The following is a 20,075-nucleotide window of genomic DNA, read 5'->3' as shown; positions in this document are numbered from 1 at the left end:
TGGAAAACTATCAAGCACCCAATCAGAATCAGCCGCCCTTCACACTCAGGAATTCTTGAGGCTTTGGAGAGGGTTAATTGCACGTGGTATAGGAGGAACACTACATCGACTCAAAGCTCACTTCTCAGGGATGTACTGAACTGCCAGCCTCATGACACACTTAGCCAGCTTTTCACCTCCTCCTCCTCAAACTGTTGACCAGCTATCAGGGCAAATGAGCCTGCAGCAAAGCATCGCTGGCTTGGTTCCACACCGGACCAAGCAAGGTGGTCAACTCCATACTCCTCCAAGTCAGCAAGCACTCTGGTCGAGCCAGTCCTAACCCACATGAATGTTCCCCATCACAACTATTTTAATGGTACTAAGTTATGTTTCTGCCAAATGATTGAGTCAAAAATTGAAAGGTTTTACTATGAAGTGCTGAAAGAGAAATCATGAAGTTTTTCAATATTTCTGAGTCTGCAACAGTACACAGGAGCATTATTTCTCTACAGCAGCAAATCATGTATGTGCCCTGTAGAAAGCATGTTTGAATGAAACATTGAATGCATTGCAGCCAAAAATCCATGCAACAACATAGAGTGCAAGATATTTTGTGTTATTATTTCATCAGAACGAAATGCCATTCCTAATGTGTACGTAATTTTAAAGACAACCCCAGATAAATGTAGGGTCAGTGTTGTTCTTCTGCCAGTTAAAAGGCTATCACCATTAATGTGCCAGGAAATAAAACACTATGAGAAATCCTACTCTATGGCAGGGTGCTGCCTGCTACTATATTGCTGTTTACTTCCAACATAATCTGATTTATACATACATACTCCAGGGTGCTGCCAGCTATCGGGTCTGCACACAGCAGACTGGAGTCATTCAGGAAGGAGGTAGGCTCTACATTTCATCTTAAGCCCTTAGGTTACATTCACAGCCTGATGGGTCCGGAGAACTTTTTTCCTCGCTCTAACTGCGCCGAGCAGATGGACTTAGCCCAACATAGGCTGTGCTGTGTGCTGGGTGATGCCTGGCATCTTATTTTCGTTGGCGGGAGGATGAAGCTCTGATAGGAGCTACTACAAGAAGAGCAGAGAAACAGGACCACAGATCGCCACAGAGCGACAACTGCCCAGAAGCTGAAGAAAGAACTGTGAAACAGCTAACCTCCTCCACCCTGGAGATTCTCCAGGGTAAGCAAATGATGGTAATGACATGGAAACTGCAGCATTAAGGTCACACACAACAATATTGTTCCCTTTAAACCACAGGTAACAGCCTACAAGAAAAAACTAAACAAAAAGCAACAAAACTAGAAAATACATTTCCAAATACTGCCAAAGAGTTAATACAAATGAACAATATTAAACTTTGTTGGTACCTTAGTAATGTGCTCACTTCTTGGCTTCACTCCATCTGCAGCGATAACGCTCTGAAAGGAGAAAATACTGCTGTGAGTCTCAGAGTCTTCAGTGTTACTGGTCTTAGTCACGAAGACTGTGGTGTCGGAAGATAACTTTCTCTTATTTGGCTTTATAGTTCCACCAGTCACGCCATCGCTTTTAGCAGACACGCTACTGTCAGTGGCATCATAACTTCAGGCAGATCAGCAGAGCGGATATCACCACTCACATTGGGTGAACAGACTAGTCTCTGCTACATACATCCACTCTGTTTTCAAACTTGCTTGGGGCTGTCAAAATACAAAGAGCTGCAATATATTCTTCACACTTTCCTGACTACCTTGTTTTAAAAGGGTGTGACATCCAAGCGTGATCTTGGTTCATCTGCAAGCTGAATATTTTGTAGAGGTTCTATTGCCACACTATACTAGTCTCACATTCCAGTTTGTCCACAGGGTGTTTCAACCCTGGTAGGTTATCAACTGCCTGTTTTGCAGATAATTTCAGATAGTTTCTGTAAGAAACTGTATTATTATTTGTCGTAGATGAGGAACAATCACAACCATTGTCAGAGTGAACTTTCAAAGCCGTTCAATTAATCTACGATCAACCCCCTGGTACCTAAGCACCGAACAGGCAGGCTTAACTTAAGGTAATATGTAAAATATTTATGCAGAAACCAAAAAAGTAAAAGTCAAAATGCAAAACAATAAAAAACCCAAACGGAAATAGAAAAATTTAAGTAAAATGTATTGAACAAAATGACACTAAAATGACAAAATCCATTAAGGGGAATGAGATATGAACTGTAACGCTGTAAGAATCACAAGGTGCCAATGGATGAGGGGCCCGGGCATGGATTAGTCACTCTGGAATTGACTGCCAAGTCAGAGGAAACCGGAGGCCATGGCCTGCAAGCACAAAGTGCAGGAATTAGAATTAGTGGTGCAAGAAGACATCTAGTGCTCCAGGCTCAGATAGGGCTGCTGGCCTACAGGGGGATTTACGACAGGTTCGGGCGCAAAGTAATTAGACTATTGAGAACAAGCAGCAGATGCCCAGCAGGGCAATAGCAGATGGTCGATGGCAGCAAGGCCCAGGCGAGACTGAAAGGGAGTGACACCTCTGGCCCTCAAAATCATGCAACAGTGTATTGGAGCTCAGCGGGAGGACAAAAACCCGATGACAGCCAAGGCAGGCCGGTCTGGTGGTGTGGTAAGAGATATAGCAGCCATGTCCTCAGAGAGAAGCAAGAAGGATCAGAATCTAAAAAATATGCTGACCAAGCTCCTGATGACCGGCAGAGGAGAAGGGAGGATCACCCCAATGACACAAATTAGCCAAGATGCAGACACCTCTGAAGCCCCAGTTACCCGCGCCTTTTTAGAGTCGCTATTTGGTGCATTACGAGGCGACTTGCAGATGCTGAAAAGGGACATAGCGGGGGAGATGAAGGAGATAACCGATGGAGGCCACACGTTACCAAACGGCATCAACGTCCCGCCTTATGATAAGGCGGGACGTCGATGCCATTGGGGACCGCGTGGCCTCCATTGAGGATCAGGAGCAAGCCCGGGAAGAGGAGATGGAGCATCTACAGCAAGGACACTCGGGCTCAAGGCTCAACATAGCGATCTCCAGGCACACACAGAAGACCTGGAGAATCTGTCTTGGTGAAACAACATCCGCGTTAAGGGAGTTCCCCCTAAAGAAGAAGGGCCAGACATCACACAATACCTGCAGGGTCTCTTCAGGAGCATACTGGGTGCCCCCACCGGATATGTTGGCTTACATTCCAGACTTTCAACTAAAAGAGTGAATACTACGTGCTGCCAGGGACAAGCAACACTAAGATATTAGGCCGACTCCATAGCTTTGTACCAGGACCTGGCTCTAATACCCCTTCAAAAGTGTTGGGTGTTCCGAGTGGCAACCACGCGTCTTCGAAATCAAGGAATACCGTATTCTTTGGGTCACCCTTTCCGGCTGATTTTCATATGGCAGGGCAAACTCCTCCAGCTCAGATCCATGCAGGACACTTGCCAGGTGCTGGGCATCGAGAATCCAATCCAGGAGGAGACAGAGGGCCCACAGACCAAAACTCCTCGAGAAAGATGGCATAAGCTCTACAGGAGGCGTAGCACAGAGCGAGCGACGAGACCGGACCCCAAGACCATGGCACAAGAAAGACTGGTAGTGCTGGAGACATTGTCGAAGAAGACATTCTCTCATGATGACACCGTGAACGACTGAGGGATAGATAAGTGACATTTGTAAGGCTGGGTGGGCGGCGAAGAAGTCTGCGGGGAGCGTAGAGACACGGGGAGTGTAGAGACACGGGGAACTGGCCACACACGTTCCCAACTATTTCGACTTCCAAGGACGCACATGCATGAAAGGCGGGCCCTGGACAATTTGAGGTTAATGGGTTTCTAAGTTGGGGTTAGGGAGGGGAGGGTGGAGAACGGGTATGCAGGTTAAAGGCATTGAAGAGAGGATCAAAGTGCAATGAAGGCCAGGCAGACTTTGGGAGCTCAGGGGGAAGAGGGATCACAGGGACCCAAAAACCGTCCAAAGCTAGTGCACTCACTATGATACGCTATTTCCCAGCCCACACTGAAAATTCTCACTCTCAATGCGAGAGGTCTCAACAATCCCAATAAAAAGAGGTCCATCCTTTCCTACCTGGATAACATGGAGGCAGATGTGTGCCTCCTCCAGGAGACACAGCTCCTCTCCAAAGATTGGCACAGGAACTATCTTGCTGGTTCTGGGAATTGGCTGAACCACAAGAGTCAAAAAGAGGAACTATCTTGTGTAAAACAGAGACCATCTGCTCTCTGGCTTGCAGTCAAGGACAAGTGGATGAGAGGAGCAGATCAGCACAGGAGAAGAGAACAGAGAGTTAGAGAAGGAGTTGGGTCGAAGAGAGCAGCAGATCAGCACAGCAGAAGAGAACAGGTAATTAAAGGAGGAGGTGGGGTGGAAGAGAGCAGCAGAACAGCACAGGAGAAGAGAACAGGGAGGCAGAGAAGGAGGCGGGTTGAAGAGAGCAGCAGATCAGCTCTGGAGAAGAGAAGTGAACAGGGAGTTTGAGAAGGAGGTGGGTGGAAGAGAGCAGCATAACAGCACAGCAGAAGAGAACATGTAGTTAAAGAAGGAGGCGGGTGGGAGAGAGCAGCAGATCAGCATAGGAGAAGAGAACATGGAGTTAGAGAAAGAGGCAGTGGAAGAGAGCAGCAGATCAGCACAGGCGAAGAGAAGAGAACAGGGAGTTAGAGAAGGAGGCAGGGTGGAAGAGAGCAGTGGAGGACATGAGGGTGGTAGAGTGGTAGAGTGAGGGCGGTATAGTGAGGGTGGTAGAGTGAGGGCGGTAGAGTGAGGGCGGTAGAGTGGTAGAGAGGGCGTGAGGGGGGTAGAGTGGTAGAGTGAGGGCGGTAGAGTGGTAGAGTGAGGGTGGTAGAGTGGTAGAGTGAGGACCGTAGAGTGAGGGCGTGAGGGTGGTAGAGTGGTAGAGCGAGGGCGGTATAGTGAGGGCAGAGTGAAGGCCGTAGAGTGGTAGAGAGGGCATTAGAGTGAGGGCGGTAGAGTGGTAGAGTGAGGGCGGTAGAGTGAGGGTGGTAGAGTGGTAGAGTGAGGGCGGTAGAGGGGTAGAGTGAGGGCGGTAGAGGGGTAGAGTGAGGGCGGTAGAGGGGTAGAGTGAGGGCGGTAGAGGGGTAGAGTGAGGGCAGTAGAGTGAGGGTGGTAGAGTGAGGTCAGTAGAGTGGTAGAGTGAGGGCAGTAGAGTGAGGGTGGTAGAGTGAGGGCGGTAGAGTGGTAGAGTGAGGGTGGTAGTGTGAGGGCGGTAGAGTGGTAGAGTGAGGGCGGTAGAGTGAAGGCGGTAGAGTGAGGGTAGTAGAGTGGTAGAGTGAGGGCGGTAGAGTGGTAGAGTGAGGGCGGTTGAGTGAGGGCGGTAGAGTGGTAGAGTGAGGGCGGTAGAGTGGTAGAGTGGTAGAGTGAGGACCGTAGAGTGAGGGTGTGAGGGTGGTAGAGTGGTAGAGCGAGGGCGGTATAGTGAGGGCAGAGTGAAGGCCGTAGAGTGGTAGAGAGGGCGGTAGAGTGAGGGCGGTAGAGTGGTAGAGTGAGGGCGGTAGAGTGAGGGTGGTAGAGTGGTAGAGTGAGGGCGGTAGAGGGGTAGAGTGAGGGCGGTAGAGGGGTAGAGTGAGGGCAGTAGAGTGAGGGTGGTAGAGTGAGGTCAGTAGAGTGGTAGAGTGAGGGCAGTAGAGTGAGGGTGGTAGAGTGAGGGCGGTAGAGTGGTAGAGTGAGGGTGGTAGTGTGAGGGCGGTAGAGTGGTAGAGTGAGGGCGGTAGAGTGAAGGCGGTAGAGTGAGGGTAGTAGAGTGGTAGAGTGAGGGCGGTAGAGTGGTAGAGTAACGACGGTTGAGTGAGGGCGGTAGAGTGGTAGAGTGAGGGCGGTAGAGTGGTAGAGTGAGGGCAGTAGAGTGGTAGAGTGAGGGCAGTAGAGTGAAGGCGGTAGAGTGAGGGCAGTAGAGTGGTAGACTGAGGGCGGTAGAGTGAAGGCGGTAGAGTGAGGGCAGTAGAATGGTAGAGTGAGGGCGGTAGAGTGGTAGAGTGAGGGTGGTAGAGTGAAGGCGGTAGAGTGAGGGCAGTAGAGTGGTAGAGTGAGGGCGGTAGAGTGGTAGAGTGAGGGCGGTTGAGTGAGGGCGGTAGGGTGAGGGCGGTATAGTGGTAGAGTGAGGGCAGTAGAGTGGTATAGTGAGGGCAGTAGAGAGGTAGTGTGAGGGGGTAGAGTTGTAGAGTGAGGGCGGTAGAGTGGTAGAGTGAGGGCAGTAGAGTGGTAGAGTGAGGGCGGTAGATTGGTAGAGTCAGAGGTGTTGGTAGGGGTACCTGTCAGACAGTGCTTTATGAGTTGAATATGCGCTGAGATGGTTTCCTGAGGTGGGAAAGCTGGTATGTGTAAAGCAGTGTCCCCAGAGGTGGTAATGGGGCACGTGCAAAGCAAAGCTTCCAGAGTGACATTTGTGATTAAGTTGTCCCCTTCTTCACATTACATAGTGCTTTGCTTAACATTTTTGTCTCTTGTGGTACAGGATGAATTCATGAAAAGAAATCGTGAAAAGGAGCACCTCCATCGTAGCAAAATGTCAAAAATAAAGCTCAGGAGATTAACAACATCCACGAAACCAACAAAGTCCTGAGAGGTTGGAGAAGTTTTTGAAAAGAAATGAAATGTGAATAAACAAGGGAGGGTCAGTAGTGTGTTGACAAAGGAGAAGAGAAGTGGGGGCAGAGCGTTGAGTAGGGCTAGCAGCAGTGTGAGGAGGAAGGGGAGCAGTAGCACATGGAGGAAAGGGGAAAAGCATTGCCACTAGGTGTTGGAGAGCAACAAAGGAGACGGTGGGGGGAACAATGGTTAGTCGGCGGGTGAGGGAGCAACCGAGGTGCTTGAGACTGACCAGCTGCACGAAGAGGACGAAAGTATTCGCAGAACTTTAAAAACCATAACATCCTCTTTGGAAAATGCATTTACAGTGAAGAAATTTGTGAACGTGTTTGGGTTAAGTTTTAAGTGAATTTTACGTTACCCTACAGTGAAGTTACTGACCTTGTAGAATATAAGATAGCCAGACTGCAGAAAGAAATAAAACAAACAAGTGGGGGGCTGCTGGTGGACACTCATGGAGTGCTTAAACAACAAAAAAAAGTGCTTGGCGCGGCGCAGCCTGCAGTGGCCCGGAGAGGACAAGTAGTTCACACAATCTGAACACATACAATATTAAATGTACAAAAGCAGCATGTGTCAGTGTTCATACAACAAAAAAAAGTGCTTGGCGCAGCGCATCCTGCAGTGGCCTACAGTGGCCCGGAGAGGACAAGTAGTTCACGCAATCTGAACACATACAATATTAAATGTACAAAAGCAGCATGTGTCAGTGTTCATACAGCGTGCTCAGCTGGCTACTACATGCAAATGAGATATGCGTCAGTGTTTCCCTTAACAGATCAAGAACATCGCCGAAAGAAAAACAAGAAAGGCCAGAGCTGCACAAAAAAGCGAGTCTAACAGAGGGCAGAAGGGCAGTAAAACGGGAAAAAACAAGTCTAATAGGGGCAGAAAGGCACAAAAAGCTAGACTAACAGGGGCAGAAAAAACGCAAAATGAAAGCCTTTGATGCAGCAGGGGGCGGAGCGGATCCCTTTGAAGTGAAGCTGCTGGCGGCACCACGCTGGGGAAGCAACAGATGGCTGGCTTTGATGTGGTGATGCCAGGCAGGCAGGCAGGCGGGTAGAAGCGCGTGCACTGGACACATGCACTTCTGGAAAGCCGCATTTTTGAGAGCTTAGTTTAGCTCTTAGTTTAGCCCCAATAGTCTCTTCCTATTCATTCCTTGCGGAATGGAATAGGACGAGACCTAAAAAACATTTGTTTCAAAAAGCTTTACATTTAAAATGCGATTGTCTTAGAAGCATTCAGAGTAATTTTAAAAGCGACACATTCAATCGTTCAAAATACTCTGGCTTAAAAAGACTGTGCAAACAAGCAAGTTCTCAGTTAGTATTCTCTGGTACCGTGGGTCTGACCTGTGTCAGTTTCTCTGATTCTTCCTGTTTCTCTTGTTAAGCCATGGCAGCTTCTTGAGCTGTGCAGGGTGTGGGCATCTTGAAGGGCAGCCCCAGCTCTACCCCTCCCAATCCCCCCAATGAACGCACTACGGCTTAGCAAGAGAAACAGGAAGAATCTGATCTGAGCCTCTTGTCACCATACATTAGGAATAAACAGACTTGCTGAATAAATATTGAAAAAATGTAACAGACTCACTCAGTAACTCGAATGACTCAGCGAGCCTGTCTGCTCTTACACTTCTGGAAAGTTAGGGAAGGATTAGCAGAATGAGCAGCTTCTACTCCCATGGGACCACCGAGAGCAAAGGAGATACAGTGGCCCCGGCTCAACCCCGGCCCCTTTTTGAAGAATATTGAAATACACATGTAGCTGGGGCGGTTGACAGGGAGGATCTAGATCAGTGATACTCAAAGAACGGCCCGGGGGCCGCATAAGGCCCTCCAGGTCTTTACATGCGGACGCCTGGGCAGCACCAGCACTGGACTGCCGTTTACTCGACTCAGCACTAACATGAAAAAAAACGTATGTATACAGCAAACACTTCTTTAAAGGTTAATTGCAGTTAGGAAAAGGAGGTAACTAGGCCTTTAACTTTAGGAACACCTTCATTCTGGCATCAGTGCGGGCCTCGGTCACACCATAGACCAAACTTTGAGGCCCCCGGGAAAATGTTTGTGAGTACCCGTGACCTAGATCATCAAAAGGCGGGAGTAGTTAGACAGGAGGACAAAACAGAAGCATGCATCTCTAAAAGGCACAAACAGGAACCAATGAAAACAAGCATTGTCATAGCCAATAGGTTGCACCTTTAGGACCTTATAATTGTTTAGCCATGCAACAGTTGATGTTGTTTCACCAAAGATATTGTGCTGGATAACTAAACACTTATAAGGTCCCAGAGGCGAGACCTACTGGCTATGCCAATGCTTGTTTACCTGATGGGCATTGGCTCACCGCTACCTAGTTACTGAGGCCCTAGTGAGGTTGAGGCATATTAGGGGGAGTTTTAGCCACATCAGATGATGCTGTGCAGGCCCAGGCCCAGGTACAATGAGGCGCAGTCGCTGCTGCCTGGGAGTGTGTTCTTTCACTTTCAATTGACGGGGCTGCCCCCCTTTACTCTGGTGAAAGCCAAAAACGGAATTCAAGTCAATCTTCTCCAGTCCTGTCAAGTATCACGCATCACATGTGACAACCACGCATTTCAGAGTGGTGTTCCGCAACACCGCACTGAAATCATTGTCACGCATTTACAGCTCGCCAGCTGTGTGCCACCGGCGGCGCCTGTGCACGCACCTGTGCGCCGGCTCTGCTTCTCTGAGAGAGGTGGTGCCAGCCAGCAGCTGCTTGCTGGGCTCTGAGTCAGAGTTCATAAATAGTTAAAGAAGATCCACTGACTGCTCTCAGCTCTGGGGCAGCTGCGAGCGCCACAATGTATCTGCCCAGGCAGCTTGTGCAGTCTCATGCCTGGCTCCAGGCAGGCTGCATTGTAATTATCTCCTGCGGCGCCCCACGGCTAAACGGACACACAGTGCGCTGCCAATTACCGGGGGCGGGGCCTACCCTCAGCAGTCGTTGCTCCTGGCTGTCAATCACACTGCGGCACTGTGGGGGGTGGCCGGGATAATTATCCAGATGTGACCGCCGTAGTGCCAGTGGTTGCTCCTGCTGTGGAATATCCGATGTGACATGCTCTCTGCCTCGGCTCCCTCACGTCCTGGGACACAGGAGGAAGGAAGTGAGGTTGGTCAGAAGTGGCAGGGGACTCGAATCTGAGTCGAGTGAATCCTGCAGTGTCTGCGCATATTTGTTTGCAATGGTAGGTGACCGTAGAGCCTGAGGAGGAATGGACTCGAATCTGAGGCGAGTGAATCCTGCAGGGTCTGCGCATATTTGTTTGCAATGGTAGGTGACCGTAGAGTCTGAGGAGGAATGGACTTGAATCTGAGTCGAGTGAATCCTGCAGCGTCTGAGCATATTTGTTTGCAATGGTAGGTGACCGTAGAGTCTGAGGAGGAATGGACTTGAATCTGAGTCGAGTGAATCCTGCAGCGTCTGAGCATATTTGTTTGCAATGGTAGGTGACCGTAGAGCCTGAGGAGGAATGGACTTCAATCTGAGGCGAGTGAATCCTGCAGGGTCTGCGCATATTTGTTTGCAATGGTAGGTGACCGTAGAGCCTGAGGAGGAATGGACTCGAATCTGAGTCGAGTGAATCCTGCAGTGTATGCGCATATTTGTTTGCAATGGTAGGTGACCGTAGAGCCTGAGGAGGAATGGACTCGAATCTGAGGCGAGTGAATCCTGCAGCGTCTGCGCATATTTGTTTGCAATGGTAGGTGACCATAGAGCCTGAGGAGGAATGGACTTGAATCTGAGGCGAGTGAATCCTGTAGTGTCTGCGCATATTTGTTTGCAATGGTAGGTGACCGTAGAGCCTGAGGAGGAATGTACCGTTTTTTTGGGCCGGGGGCTGTATTACATTCAAAATAAGGTTGACTTGTTCTGACAGCTTGTAAGTGAACTCAGTGCATGGTCTCGTACGTTTTTTGCAAACTGCATTAGGACCAAGCATGGCAGTTATTGTGTGTTTTTTTGCAGGTGTAGAAAGTATTGTTGCTTTTTATATTTGTATGTTACGGCGTTGTGATCGGTTGCACGTTGTTGGTAGTGTCTCACAGAGAGCAGTTAATAAAAGCAGATTAGCTGCGTTTACCTAATAGGCTTTGAAAGAGAGCAGCAGATCAGCACAGGCGAAGAGAAGAGAACAGGGAGTTAGAGAAGGAGGCAGGGTGGAAGAGAGCAGTGGAGGACATGAGGGTGGTAGAGTGGTAGAGTGAGGGCGGTATAGTGAGGGTGGTAGAGTGAGGGCGGTAGAGTGAGGGCGGTAGAGTGGTAGAGAGGGCGTGAGGGGGGTAGAGTGGTAGAGTGAGGGCGGTAGAGTGGTAGAGTGAGGGTGGTAGAGTGGTAGAGTGAGGACCGTAGAGTGAGGGCGTGAGGGTGGTAGAGTGGTAGAGCGAGGGCGGTATAGTGAGGGCAGAGTGAAGGCCGTAGAGTGGTAGAGAGGGCATTAGAGTGAGGGCGGTAGAGTGGTAGAGTGAGGGCGGTAGAGTGAGGGTGGTAGAGTGGTAGAGTGAGGGCGGTAGAGGGGTAGAGTGAGGGCGGTAGAGGGGTAGAGTGAGGGCGGTAGAGGGGTAGAGTGAGGGCAGTAGAGTGAGGGTGGTAGAGTGAGGTCAGTAGAGTGGTAGAGTGAGGGCAGTAGAGTGAGGGTGGTAGAGTGAGGGCGGTAGAGTGGTAGAGTGAGGGTGGTAGTGTGAGGGCGGTAGAGTGGTAGAGTGAGGGCGGTAGAGTGAAGGCGGTAGAGTGAGGGTAGTAGAGTGGTAGAGTGAGGGCGGTAGAGTGGTAGAGTGAGGGCGGTTGAGTGAGGGCGGTAGAGTGGTAGAGTGAGGGCGGTAGAGTGGTAGAGTGGTAGAGTGAGGACCGTAGAGTGAGGGTGTGAGGGTGGTAGAGTGGTAGAGCGAGGGCGGTATAGTGAGGGCAGAGTGAAGGCCGTAGAGTGGTAGAGAGGGCGGTAGAGTGAGGGCGGTAGAGTGGTAGAGTGAGGGCGGTAGAGTGAGGGTGGTAGAGTGGTAGAGTGAGGGCGGTAGAGGGGTAGAGTGAGGGCGGTAGAGGGGTAGAGTGAGGGCAGTAGAGTGAGGGTGGTAGAGTGAGGTCAGTAGAGTGGTAGAGTGAGGGCAGTAGAGTGAGGGTGGTAGAGTGAGGGCGGTAGAGTGGTAGAGTGAGGGTGGTAGTGTGAGGGCGGTAGAGTGGTAGAGTGAGGGCGGTAGAGTGAAGGCGGTAGAGTGAGGGTAGTAGAGTGGTAGAGTGAGGGCGGTAGAGTGGTAGAGTAACGACGGTTGAGTGAGGGCGGTAGAGTGGTAGAGTGAGGGCGGTAGAGTGGTAGAGTGAGGGCAGTAGAGTGGTAGAGTGAGGGCAGTAGAGTGAAGGCGGTAGAGTGAGGGCAGTAGAGTGGTAGACTGAGGGCGGTAGAGTGAAGGCGGTAGAGTGAGGGCAGTAGAATGGTAGAGTGAGGGCGGTAGAGTGGTAGAGTGAGGGTGGTAGAGTGAAGGCGGTAGAGTGAGGGCAGTAGAGTGGTAGAGTGAGGGCGGTAGAGTGGTAGAGTGAGGGCGGTTGAGTGAGGGCGGTAGGGCGGTAGAGTGAGGGCGGTATAGTGGTAGAGTGAGGGCAGTAGAGTGGTATAGTGAGGGCAGTAGAGAGGTAGTGTGAGGGGGTAGAGTTGTAGAGTGAGGGCGGTAGAGTGGTAGAGTGAGGGCAGTAGAGTGGTAGAGTGAGGGCGGTAGATTGGTAGAGTCAGAGGTGTTGGTAGGGGTACCTGTCAGACAGTGCTTTATGAGTTGAATATGCGCTGAGATGGTTTCCTGAGGTGGGAAAGCTGGTATGTGTAAAGCAGTGTCCCCAGAGGTGGTAATGGGGCACGTGCAAAGCAAAGCTTCCAGAGTGACATTTGTGATTAAGTTGTCCCCTTCTTCACATTACATAGTGCTTTGCTTAACATTTTTGTCTCTTGTGGTACAGGATGAATTCATGAAAAGAAATCGTGAAAAGGAGCACCTCCATCGTAGCAAAATGTCAAAAATAAAGCTCAGGAGATTAACAACATCCACGAAACCAACAAAGTCCTGAGAGGTTGGAGAAGTTTTTGAAAAGAAATGAAATGTGAATAAACAAGGGAGGGTCAGTAGTGTGTTGACTAAGGAGAAGAGAAGTGGGGGCAGAGCGTTGAGTAGGGCTAGCAGCAGTGTGAGGAGGAAGGGGAGCAGTAGCACATGGAGGAAAGGGGAAAAGCATTGCCACTAGGTGTTGGAGAGCAACAAAGGAGACGGTGGGGGGAACAATGGTTAGTCGGCGGGTGAGGGAGCAACCGAGGTGCTTGAGACTGACCAGCTGCACGAAGAGGACGAAAGTATTCGCAGAACTTTAAAAACCATAACATCCTCTTTGGAAAATGCATTTACAGTGAAGAAATTTGTGAACGTGTTTGGGTTAAGTTTTAAGTGAATTTTACGTTACCCTACAGTGAAGTTACTGACCTTGTAGAATATAAGATAGCCAGACTGCAGAAAGAAATAAAACAAACAAGTGGGGGGCTGCTGGTGGACACTCATGGAGTGCTTAAACAACAAAAAAAAGTGCTTGGCGCGGCGCAGCCTGCAGTGGCCCGGAGAGGACAAGTAGTTCACACAATCTGAACACATACAATATTAAATGTACAAAAGCAGCATGTGTCAGTGTTCATACAACAAAAAAAAGTGCTTGGCGCAGCGCATCCTGCAGTGGCCTACAGTGGCCCGGAGAGGACAAGTAGTTCACGCAATCTGAACACATACAATATTAAATGTACAAAAGCAGCATGTGTCAGTGTTCATACAGCGTGCTCAGCTGGCTACTACATGCAAATGAGATATGCGTCAGTGTTTCCCTTAACAGATCAAGAACATCGCCGAAAGAAAAACAAGAAAGGCCAGAGCTGCACAAAAAAGCGAGTCTAACAGAGGGCAGAAGGGCAGTAAAACGGGAAAAAACAAGTCTAATAGGGGCAGAAAGGCACAAAAAGCTAGACTAACAGGGGCAGAAAAAACGCAAAATGAAAGCCTTTGATGCAGCAGGGGGCGGAGCGGATCCCTTTGAAGTGAAGCTGCTGGCGGCACCACGCTGGGGAAGCAACAGATGGCTGGCTTTGATGTGGTGATGCCAGGCAGGCAGGCAGGCGGGTAGAAGCGCGTGCACTGGACACATGCACTTCTGGAAAGCCGCATTTTTGAGAGCTTAGTTTAGCTCTTAGTTTAGCCCCAATAGTCTCTTCCTATTCATTCCTTGCGGAATGGAATAGGACGAGACCTAAAAAACATTTGTTTCAAAAAGCTTTACATTTAAAATGCGATTGTCTTAGAAGCATTCAGAGTAATTTTAAAAGCGACACATTCAATCGTTCAAAATACTCTGGCTTAAAAAGACTGTGCAAACAAGCAAGTTCTCAGTTAGTATTCTCTGGTACCGTGGGTCTGACCTGTGTCAGTTTCTCTGATTCTTCCTGTTTCTCTTGTTAAGCCATGGCAGCTTCTTGAGCTGTGCAGGGTGTGGGCATCTTGAAGGGCAGCCCCAGCTCTACCCCTCCCAATCCCCCCAATGAACGCACTACGGCTTAGCAAGAGAAACAGGAAGAATCTGATCTGAGCCTCTTGTCACCATACATTAGGAATAAACAGACTTGCTGAATAAATATTGAAAAAATGTAACAGACTCACTCAGTAACTCGAATGACTCAGCGAGCCTGTCTGCTCTTACACTTCTGGAAAGTTAGGGAAGGATTAGCAGAATGAGCAGCTTCTACTCCCATGGGACCACCGAGAGCAAAGGAGATACAGTGGCCCCGGCTCAACCCCGGCCCCTTTTTGAAGAATATTGAAATACACATGTAGCTGGGGCGGTTGACAGGGAGGATCTAGATCAGTGATACTCAAAGAACGGCCCGGGGGCCGCATAAGGCCCTCCAGGTCTTTACATGCGGACGCCTGGGCAGCACCAGCACTGGACTGCCGTTTACTCGACTCAGCACTAACATGAAAAAAAACGTATGTATACAGCAAACACTTCTTTAAAGGTTAATTGCAGTTAGGAAAAGGAGGTAACTAGGCCTTTAACTTTAGGAACACCTTCATTCTGGCATCAGTGCGGGCCTCGGTCACACCATAGACCAAACTTTGAGGCCCCCGGGAAAATGTTTGTGAGTACCCGTGACCTAGATCATCAAAAGGCGGGAGTAGTTAGACAGGAGGACAAAACAGAAGCATGCATCTCTAAAAGGCACAAACAGGAACCAATGAAAACAAGCATTGTCATAGCCAATAGGTTGCACCTTTAGGACCTTATAATTGTTTAGCCATGCAACAGTTGATGTTGTTTCACCAAAGATATTGTGCTGGATAACTAAACACTTATAAGGTCCCAGAGGCGAGACCTACTGGCTATGCCAATGCTTGTTTACCTGATGGGCATTGGCTCACCGCTACCTAGTTACTGAGGCCCTAGTGAGGTTGAGGCATATTAGGGGGAGTTTTAGCCACATCAGATGATGCTGTGCAGGCCCAGGCCCAGGTACAATGAGGCGCAGTCGCTGCTGCCTGGGAGTGTGTTCTTTCACTTTCAATTGACGGGGCTGCCCCCCTTTACTCTGGTGAAAGCCAAAAACGGAATTCAAGTCAATCTTCTCCAGTCCTGTCAAGTATCACGCATCACATGTGACAACCACGCATTTCAGAGTGGTGTTCCGCAACACCGCACTGAAATCATTGTCACGCATTTACAGCTCGCCAGCTGTGTGCCATCGGCGGCGCCTGTGCACGCACCTGTGCGCCGGCTCTGCTTCTCTGAGAGAGGTGGTGCCAGCCAGCAGCTGCTTGCTGGGCTCTGAGTCAGAGTTCATAAATAGTTAAAGAAGATCCACTGACTGCTCTCAGCTCTGGGGCAGCTGCGAGCGCCACAATGTATCTGCCCAGGCAGCTTGTGCAGTCTCATGCCTGGCTCCAGGCAGGCTGCATTGTAATTATCTCCTGCGGCGCCCCACGGCTAAACGGACACACAGTGCGCTGCCAATTACCGGGGGCGGGGCCTACCCTCAGCAGTCGTTGCTCCTGGCTGTCAATCACACTGCGGCACTGTGGGGGGTGGCCGGGATAATTATCCAGATGTGACCGCCGTAGTGCCAGTGGTTGCTCCTGCTGTGGAATATCCGATGTGACATGCTCTCTGCCTCGGCTCCCTCACGTCCTGGGACACAGGAGGAAGGAAGTGAGGTTGGTCAGAAGTGGCAGGGGACTCGAATCTGAGTCGAGTGAATCCTGCAGTGTCTGCGCATATTTGTTTGCAATGGTAGGTGACCGTAGAGCCTGAGGAGGAATGGACTCGAATCTGAGGCGAGTGAATCCTGCAGGGTCTGCGCATATTTGTTTGCAATGGTAGGTGACCGTAGAGTCTGAGGAGGAATGGACTTGAATCTGAGTCGAGTGAATCCTGCAGCGTCTGAGCATATTTGTTTGCAATGGTAGGTGACCGTAGAGTCTGAGGAGGAATGGACTTGAATCTGAGTCGAGTGAATCCTGCAGCGTCTGAGCATATTTGTTTGCAATGGTAGGTGACCGTAGAGCCTGAGGAGGAATGGACTTCAATCTGAGGCGAGTGAATCCTGCAGGGTCTGCGCATATTTGTTTGCAATGGTAGGTGACCGTAGAGCCTGAGGAGGAATGGACTCGAATCTGAGTCGAGTGAATCCTGCAGTGTATGCGCATATTTGTTTGCAATGGTAGGTGACCGTAGAGCCTGAGGAGGAATGGACTCGAATCTGAGGCGAGTGAATCCTGCAGCGTCTGCGCATATTTGTTTGCAATGGTAGGTGACCATAGAGCCTGAGGAGGAATGGACTTGAATCTGAGGCGAGTGAATCCTGTAGTGTCTGCGCATATTTGTTTGCAATGGTAGGTGACCGTAGAGCCTGAGGAGGAATGTACCGTTTTTTTGGGCCGGGGGCTGTATTACATTCAAAATAAGGTTGACTTGTTCTGACAGCTTGTAAGTGAACTCAGTGCATGGTCTCGTACGTTTTTTGCAAACTGCATTAGGACCAAGCATGGCAGTTATTGTGTGTTTTTTTGCAGGTGTAGAAAGTATTGTTGCTTTTTATATTTGTATGTTACGGCGTTGTGATCGGTTGCACGTTGTTGGTAGTGTCTCACAGAGAGCAGTTAATAAAAGCAGATTAGCTGCGTTTACCTAATAGGCTTTGACCATATTTAATCGCACTTACACGTCTATCAGTTAGCCTCAAAGATCCCCGTTTTTTCGTTGCATTCTTTCTCTTCTCGGAACTAATGAGCATCACCGGGCTCTAGATGGGAGAGGGAGCAGATGTGGCTCATTTGCTGCCACATTCACAGCGGTAGTTGTTGACCCAAGCTCTGGCTTTGGTCAACCACCGCAGCTGTTCAATGTGGCTGCTTAGAAAATAAACACACTGCACCCAAATACCTTAACTGTAAAGTAGTGTTTAAGACGTTTTTCATCTGTGACGAACACTTGCTCTAATATATATGATTACGAATTCAGCTTTAAGAGTTTACCCACAGGTGTGTATGTATGATTGTGTGTATATCTATCTCCTACTGGCGGTCGCAAATAAGTTAACTGTGTAGCTTAGGTGAGCCGGACCATTACACTGTGGCAGCTCACTTTACTGGTGTGACATTTTAAAGTAATACTGCCTGCCGTGCTGTGATCGCTGTGTGTGTCGCAGCCTCTCCTGAGGCTTGCCCAGAAATCACGCTTCCATGCCACTACTGACTGCGTCGGCCAGAGTCCTAAAGTCAGCTGACTAATTAATTTATGGTAGAGGCCCGACGCAGCTAAGCTCTGTGTTAAGGCCTCTCACATCCTGTTGTATAGTCCTGTGATTCGGCGGTCTAAACACAAGTCCTTGCTCTTGTTTGCTGGTAATTCTTAGCGGAGCCATGTGAGTCCTGCTTTCTAGATGTCCGCATTTTATTGTTTTCTTGTGGTGATGTCTGAGGCTGGTATTAGTAGTTACTTCACAAGCCTTACATTAATCCTGCTTACAGCATTCGCCTATGAATAAGGTTGCCAATGCAGTGGCAGCCTTACTAACTCTGTTGCTCACCCCACTCCAAGTGACCTGTCATGTACAACAAACACCACCCGATAAAAGTGTTTTGTTTTATACTCCTTGTTTCACCATGCTCCTTATCTTTTATTTTGGCATTTTTTCCGCCTTTTTATCCTTATTCGCCTTATGTGCCATCCAAAATTCACAAGTTTATTATATGATCAGCATTGTACAAGAGAAGCAATTAAATACCAATACAATAAAACACATACTTCCTATCACTTTTATGAAATATGTAAATAAAGAAGACTCTGTGTCAAGAACAGGAGAATGGGCACGGTCTTCAATGCTATGTTATGTGAAGTGATGCCCGCCCTCTTTCCTAGCAGCCAAGCTTATGTGTGACATTTTGATAATTTCATTATAATTATGAGTTACCCACACAGGCGTTTCTTTCTCATTGCTCAAATAGGTCTAATTGCTGATATTTATACGTTTCCCTCGTCTTCATTGCTTGAAAGAGTCACTCATAGTTGTTGAAATGTCACTCATAATTATCCTGAAGTTATGAAAATGTCACACGTAGCAATCTGAAACCTTGGCAGCTATGCTTCTCATCACAGGCTTTTCAGGCAAAACACATGTAAATGTTTGCTGAGGCCTTCAAAATAGTGACCCAACTCCAGCAGTGAGGGCCAACGAGCATTGTTGATACAAAATAATCATCGATCGATGCAGACAACAACAACAACAAATGAATCCCGGACAGCAGGCTCGAGACCCTCCAGCAGCAGACAGTCTTTGTATCTCATGGCCTCACCTGGGGTTCAATGTGGGTGCTGTGCACCCTGCTGGGGTCGGGCCTCTCCCGGGGTTCAATGTGGGTGCTGTGCACCCTGCTGGGGTCGGGCCTCTCCCGGGGTTCAATGTGGGTGCTGTGCACCCTGCTGGAGTCGGGCCTCTCCCGGGGTTCAATGTGGGTGCTGTGCACCCTGCTGGGGTCGGGCCTCTCCTGGGGTTTCGTGAGGTAGTTTGGGTGCTGTGCTCCAGGACTGAACCATGAGCGCAGGGTTAAAAGGGGGCCGGTGATGGACACCTGCGCATGCGCTGGGGATAGACACTGCTTTCCACAGTGGATTAACTGCGCATGCGCTAGGGATAGACACTGCTTTCCACAGTGCAGATTAAAGAAACCTTGGATTAACTGCGCATGCGTTGAGGACAGAAAGTGCCTCCTGCCACGGAACGCGGGTTAAAGAAAGCCTGATGGATGAACAACTGCGCATGCACTGAGGGCAGATAGATTGCAAGAAAGATTTATTTCTTTCGTTCACAGCACAGTAAAGGGCGCCAGCTCAGCGCCAGCTCAGGCCTGCGCGGGGGCACAATGAATGAGAGACAACTGCCTCGCGCCAGGGAGCACGAGCTGAGATGTATTCAAGTGCAAAGCTCCCCGGTTCGGCTCCTCTATGCGGGGGAGTGTCTTTCCTCCGCGCAGGCGCAGTGAGACTGAGCGTCCTCTGTTCAGGGCAGTTCACAGTCTATACTCCGTGCAAGGGCCTAATTCGGCGCCGGGAAGTAGTGTCTTCGCTTCGCACATGCGCAGCTGTGACGCGCGGTCCTGATGTGATGGATGTTTAGTTCGCGCGCGCGCCACCCCGGAGGGAAAAACACACCGGGCCCCACACACTCCTCACAGGCAGCCGGGCCCCCGGTGCCGGACTCGGCGGGGCTGCCCCCACCTCTCCCCCAGGCCCTGCAGCCCCACGGAGAGGTGCACAAGGAGAGGTGAGGAGGCCTCTGACCCCGCGCGCTGCATGTAACTTCCAATGTCCACACGTTGAATGAAGAGCATCAATGCAGCTGCACCAGCAGGGGGAGCTGCACTGAGGGCGGTGGAAGCTCAGTTGTGGGGGATCCCTGCAGGGTCTGTGTGTGACCTCGAGGATGCATTGGAGATCAGGAGCATGGGTTGAAGCGCTGTGAAGCCCTGGCCTCTGCAGCACTAGGAACATGCATGACATTATTATCAAAGAGAAGGTTGCCCCCATATCCGGGGTGGTGAAGCGGTCCATTTTTGTCTGGGTGGCGGGGACCTTCGCCGATCTGTCCGTTCTGCCCATGTTCGGCCCCCGGGGCGGCACGGGGTCCCAAAGACCCCCCAACCGGACCCCACAATGGTGTTCTGTTCCTTGGTGGGGGTAAATACCTATAGTCACTTAGATAGGTCACAGGACAGACGCGCGCAGCGGCAGCAAATTACTCACTGACAGTTCGTAGTATTGACCGGAAGTGACGCCTCCATGCAGGCGTCCCCCTTTTATTACTTCCCCGCAGGCCACGCCTGGCCTGCGGATGTGTGGGTGCATGAGGGGGCAAACACTAGA

At 49.9% G+C, this 20,075-nt stretch overlaps 1 long non-coding RNA gene across 1 annotated transcript in view; it reads right to left on the bottom strand.

The window, feature by feature from the left end:
* The window catches only part of LOC147737641 (uncharacterized), a 66,459-nt gene extending 47,692 nt beyond the window's left edge, over nucleotides 1-18,767 (bottom strand). Inside the window, exons 1-2 of the long non-coding RNA XR_015299338.1 lie at nucleotides 18,509-18,767; nucleotides 1,370-1,420 (exon numbers count right to left, since the gene is read on the bottom strand). This is a non-coding gene — a long non-coding RNA (uncharacterized LOC147737641). The remainder of the gene's footprint in view (nucleotides 1-1,369; nucleotides 1,421-18,508) is intronic.
* Nucleotides 18,768-20,075: the final 1,308 nt, after the last annotated feature.

Source organism: Lissotriton vulgaris, chromosome 1_1, assembly GCF_964263255.1.
Source record: "Lissotriton vulgaris chromosome 1_1, aLisVul1.2, whole genome shotgun sequence".
NCBI lineage: Eukaryota > Metazoa > Chordata > Amphibia > Caudata > Salamandridae > Lissotriton > Lissotriton vulgaris.
Note: the sequence above shows the minus strand (reverse complement) of the source record. Positions and strands in the feature narration are given on the sequence as shown.